This window comes from Salmo salar, chromosome ssa14 (assembly GCF_905237065.1).
Source record: "Salmo salar chromosome ssa14, Ssal_v3.1, whole genome shotgun sequence".
In the NCBI taxonomy this organism is placed as follows: domain Eukaryota; kingdom Metazoa; phylum Chordata; class Actinopteri; order Salmoniformes; family Salmonidae; genus Salmo; species Salmo salar.
The window spans coordinates 21,375,153-21,380,856 of NC_059455.1; the positions used below are offsets into that span (position 1 = coordinate 21,375,153).

General features: G+C 41.0%; 1 pseudogene across 1 annotated transcript; it reads left to right on the forward strand.

The window, feature by feature from the left end:
* LOC106596161 (uncharacterized) lies at window positions 1-3,297 on the forward strand (annotated as a pseudogene). The gene is made up of 4 exons (XR_006758668.1): window positions 1-40; window positions 259-649; window positions 2,629-2,703; window positions 2,818-3,297. The product of XR_006758668.1 is annotated as an uncharacterized protein (transcript).
* The last annotated feature ends 2,407 nt before the right edge of the window (window positions 3,298-5,704 follow it).

Consider the following 5,704-nt stretch of genomic DNA (forward strand, 5'->3'; position numbering starts at 1 on the left):
ATGTCACTCATATTACTGTTTCTTCTCTCTGCATTTGTAGGTGAGTGCTGAATTCACATTTTAAACCAAATAACATTTTGAAAACAGTGACATTGCTTTTTTCAGTTAATGATTGCATTAAACACTAAGTCGCATTTTACTGGAAAGTTACAATTCTTTCTCTTGTCATACTTTATGGACACCTAATCAATGTCTTTTGGATTCTCTTTAGGAATAAACATTAACACAATGACAATGACAATACTTATGTTGTTGCAGCTGATAGTATGGAGCAGGAAACAATAACTCCAGTGAAGCCTGAAGTCAATGCTCTCCAAGGAACAGACATCACTCTGTCCTGCAACTACAAGGGCAATGTTAATAGTCTACAATGGTACCGTCAATATCCCGGATCCAGACCAGAATGTCTTCTTTGGATCCTACCAACAACCAACAAGTATACAGAATACATCCATTACGACTCCACGACACACTGGTAGACTGAATGAAGAAAAGACCCGTGTTGACTTGATGATCTCCTCTGTTGAATTGGAAGACTCTGCTCTGTACCACTGCGCCTTGCAGCCCACAGTGACAGGAAACCCAGACACACTGTACAAAAACTTGTCAAGACCCTTGGGGATGAACAGTGCATTGGTAGAGACATTGTGTTCTGCTCAATGAGTTATATTTAAAGTACATTAATATATAAAAAATTCTCCTACATCTCTACATCAATTGTAAATTAAGAAAGAAAACACATTTAATATAAATATTATTCAGGAAATAATCCTTTATATTGTCTTCATCTTCCTGGTGTGACACAAATAAATACAGAATCAAGAACATTTGTTGTTTTCTTTCCTTAGAGTAGTGGTTCCCAAACTTTTCCACTCGGTGTCCCCATTCTGACATTGTGGAGCCCCCACGCGCGCATCAATTTCTATGGGTACAAACACTGTTCATGACACAAACTGTTCACACCACTTTTGTTGGGGTGCGAAGAACATTTTGCCATTTTAAATAATATTTTCAAATGTTTATTCGTGGGATATTTGAGTGACAAAAAAATTAACAATGTCTGTGGGATAAAAAAAACACGAAGGTATGCAATGAATAACATGACAAGAGAAAGTTTAAAGACAGACTGAGTTCCTTAAAACTCTGCGCCTCCCCTGCCGACCCCACAGTTTGGGAACCACTGCCTTAGAGGATTAAGGGCAGTAATAGTCTTATTATGCGCCATTGTTTTTGGTGAACTGCATACATTTTGAGAGAATATCAATAGAGGGCAGTCATGAGCTGAAATGTCTCTATTCAGAACTACAGCAAAAAAAATGCAGACAACATTTTGCAGCAATCCAACACAGAAAGAAAGCTGAACTCAAATACCCAACCACCTTTAGTGTAGAGCGGTGGAGTTACAAAGTCAATGAGTGCTTTGACATTACAGTATGTAGTCTACAATATGTTTAAGGAGAGGATAGTGATACACTCTTACCTGACAGCGCATAAAGCCAGTCATTCAGACCCCATGAAGATGTTTAATGCGATTCTTCTTTTTTCAAGGTTCATTGGTAAGTGCACAGGTTTTGCACCGCAGTTTTGGATTGCGGACATACGTCGATTTATTTATTTTTTAATGTAACTAGGCAAGTCAATTACAAATCAATTCTTATTTGCAATGACATCCTACCCGGGCCAAACCCTAACAACGCCAGGCCAATTATGCACCACCCTATGGGACTCCCAATCACAGCGAGTTGTGATACAGCCTGGAATCAAACCAGGGTCTGTAGTGACACCTCTAGCACTGAAATGCAGTGTCTTAGACCGCTGCGCCACTCGGGAGCCCCAGACAGACTTTGCTCTGTACTACTGTTCTCTGAGGCCCACAGTGACAGGAAACCCAGACACACTGTTGAAAAACTGATCCTGACAATATAAACACAGAGAACCTGAATCTGAGACCCCTAGAACCCTTAGAAACTGAGCCTGAATAGCTCTCATCTTCCATTCATTATGTTCCCTTCTTTTAATATGAAAGTTATTACCAGACTTTATATTTGGAAATAAAGTAAATATGTCATGAACATCAGAATAATTTCATATGACTAAACATTATCTCATTTAAATGTATGTGAATTGATTCCATCTTTACAGTGATTTAGTAAACCAAACCTTCATCACCACCACCATACTTAATTAAGAACCACCATTGAATGGGTTTTATGTTATAGGGAGGAGATACAAATGATCCTGTTCAAACTGTACATATAATTACAGGAGACATATTTTGTGAATTAGTTTGTACAGCATATACAGTAGAAGAATATTAATTGAATATGTGTACGTTTTCAAACATTTATTTTCAAATAAGTAAATCATACTCACTTCATAAATAATTTACGTCATTGTCAGTATTTACCATATTATTTGAGCTAGAGGTAGGTGTTTCACTTTGTCTCTAATGTACTGCAAAGAGTGAGAATATAATACTGACAAGGTAATATTGACCAATACATTTCCATTCAATCTTTCCTGTCTCTGAACAGGCTCCTCCTTCATGTCTGTCAGTTGATGGTGATATACAGGCTGAGATGGACATGGAAGAGAGAGAGAATCTCTACCTCTTACTGTAACTCACAGTCACTCTCAGTGTGTTCTGTATAACCATGGTACTCTGTCTGATCATCTGGCTGGTTCTTGATGTATTCTGCTTTGGTATGATGGAACCTTTTCTCTCATTGGTTTATCTTATCTTTAACTAATTTTAACTATGGTTTTATCATTTCTAATATCTTTCAAATTATCACTCAGTCTTTCTTTTTCCCCCAGAGTGCACAGGAGACAATGTGAAACAGCAACCAGGAGCTGTGATTGTTACAGAAGGAGGACTGGTAACACTGAGTTGTCAATATAACACCAGTGCTAATAATGCATATCTATATTGGTACAAACAAGAAGCAAATGACTTCCCTAAACATATGCTGAGCCGTTATTCATTTGGATCTGGAGACAACGCTGCAGGGTTCAAGGAGAGATTTGATGCCCGTCTCGATGCAGATTCAAAATCAGTCCCCTTGACGATCCAGAGGGTGCAGCTGTCTGACTCTGCTGTGTACTACTGTGCCCTGCAGCCCACTGTGAGAGGAAACCTGTGCACACTGTACAAAAACCTGGAGAAAAAAACTGACATCCCCTAGACATCCCCTCATTTTTTATTTCATCATTACTTTGTGTAGACAAAAAACACACACTGAAAATGAACAATGAACGATTTTCAATGAACAATAAAACACAAATGTTAAAAATGTTGAATGGAATAGTGACAAAACTCAATCTATCTGAATGTGTTGCTTATTTATACTTTAGATTGTAGATTTAAATAGGACATCAAAAAACTGTGAATGAATGAATGCCTCATGTTGAATAAATGAATATCTTGAAGATCTTGCATAAAGCAACTCTCTTACCCTAAAATCAAGAAAATAAATGGAAATAAATAAGACAGTTTTATCCAATATCCAATAGAGGGCGACTAAGGTAATCATATTTCAGTTCAGCCCTGCATTTTGAGGATGTGACAGAGGTATCAAGCAGCAGCAAGAAGTCTGCTGTTACTTCTGCTCATCTGACAACTCTGTATTTTGGGGTGGGGCTTCAAAGGTTTGAAAAGAGACGGTCCATTCAAAACTAGAAAAAAGAGGGGTTGGGGGGGAGGAGTGGCGGGACACAATGAAAATAGTCCAGATAGCCATTTGATTACCTGTTAAGGAGTCTTATGGCTTGGGGGTAAAAGCTGATGAGAAGCCTTTTGGTTCTAGACTTGGCGCTCTGGTACCGCTTGCCATGCGGTAGCAGAGAGAACAGGCAATGACTGGGGTGGCTGGGGTCTGACAATTTTTAGGGACCTCTTTTGACACCGTCTGGTGTAGAGGTCCTGAATGGCAGGCAGCTTAGCCCCAGTGATGGGCCATACGCACTACCCTCTGTAGTGCCTTGCGGTCGGAGGACAAGCAGTTGCCGTACCAGGCAGTGACGCAACCAGTCAGGCTGCTCTCGATGTTGCAGCTGTAGAACCTTTTGAGGATCTGAGGACCTATGCCAAATCGTTTGAGTCTCCTGAGGGGGAATAGGCTTTGTCGTGCCCTCTTCACAACTGTTTTTGGTGTGTTTGGACCATGATAGTGTTAGTTCTTATTTTTCAGAGTAAATAACACACAGACACTAGAGAAGCTTTAACCAAGTTTAATTATTCCCAAAGGTTCTGTACAGCTTTAATCAGACAACCCAACATTTGTCCCATCCAGATATTTATATCCCACTTAAGACACTCCCTCTCTCCAATCCTTACAGCTTATGTCCAACAGGAAGAAGGTAACCAGATACTAAACCCTGATTACTCCCTTAAGGGGAACTAACCTCACCCCTCATTTGCTGACCTCAACCCCTCCTTCACCTAATCCACAGATATCCATCTGTCTCCCCTATATCAACACGTCGCTCTCCTCTCCTCCAACAAACACATTCCAAAGCCTTCTGGCTTTCTACAGAGAACCTTTAACTTTCTCATTTGATTCTATGCTTCTTCTCTATAATTTATTTAATATCTCCATGTTCAAAATGTTGAACCCAACAATAGTTTGTTGGGGATGTGGACACCAAGGAACTTGAAGCTCTCAACCTGATCCACTACAGCCCCATTGATGAGAATGGGGTCGTGCTCGGTCCTCCTTTTCCTGTAGTCCACAATCATCTCCTTTGTCTTGATTACGTTGAGATAGGTTGTTGTTCTTGCACCACCGGACCAGATCTCTGACCTCCTCCCTATAGGCTGTCTCATCGTTGTTGGTGATCAGGCCTACCACTGTTGTGTCGTCTGCAAACTTGATGGTGTTGGAGTCGTGCCTGGCCATGCTGTCGTGGGTGAACAGGGAGTACAGGAGGGGACTGAGCACACACCCCTAAGGAGCCCCCGTGTTGAGGATCAGTGTGGCGGATGTGTTGTTACCTACCCTTACCACCTGGTGGCGGCCCGTCAGGAAGTCCAGGATCCAGTTGCAGAGGGAGGTGTTTAGTCCCAGAGTCCTTAGCTTAGTGATGAGCTTTGAGGGCACTATGGTGTTGAACGCTGAGCTTTAGTCAATGAATAACATTCTCACAAAGGTGTACCTTTTGTCCAAGTGTGAAAGGGCAGTGTGGAGTGCAATAGAGATTGCATGATCTGTGGATCTGTTGGTGCGGTATGCAAACTAGAGTGGGTCTAGGGGTTCTGGGATAATGGTGTTGATGTGAGCCATTACCAGCCTTTCAAAGCATTTCATGGCTACAGACGTGAGTGCTAAGGGTCAGTAGTCATTTAGGCAGAAGGGAGCAATAGTGATTAGTTCAAGAAGAGGTTTGATTCCAGGCTGAATTTCACATCTAGCTCTGTCCACTTGCTGATCCAGAGGTTGCAGCTGCCTGACTCTGCTTTTTACTACTGTGCTCTGAATCCCACTGTATAATCCCACATACACAGAAAGAGACAAGGATTTCATAGCGTCATCATGGCCTTGTTACATCAGAGTGGCTGAGGAATTTACTGATTCTTGTTGCATGTTGTTATGGTATGATAATATTACAGTCCTAATTTGTTTTCAGCCTATGCTCCAAGCCCTTTATTTTTTCAAACATTTACATTACATTTTAGTCATTTAGCAGACGCTCTTATCCAGAGCGA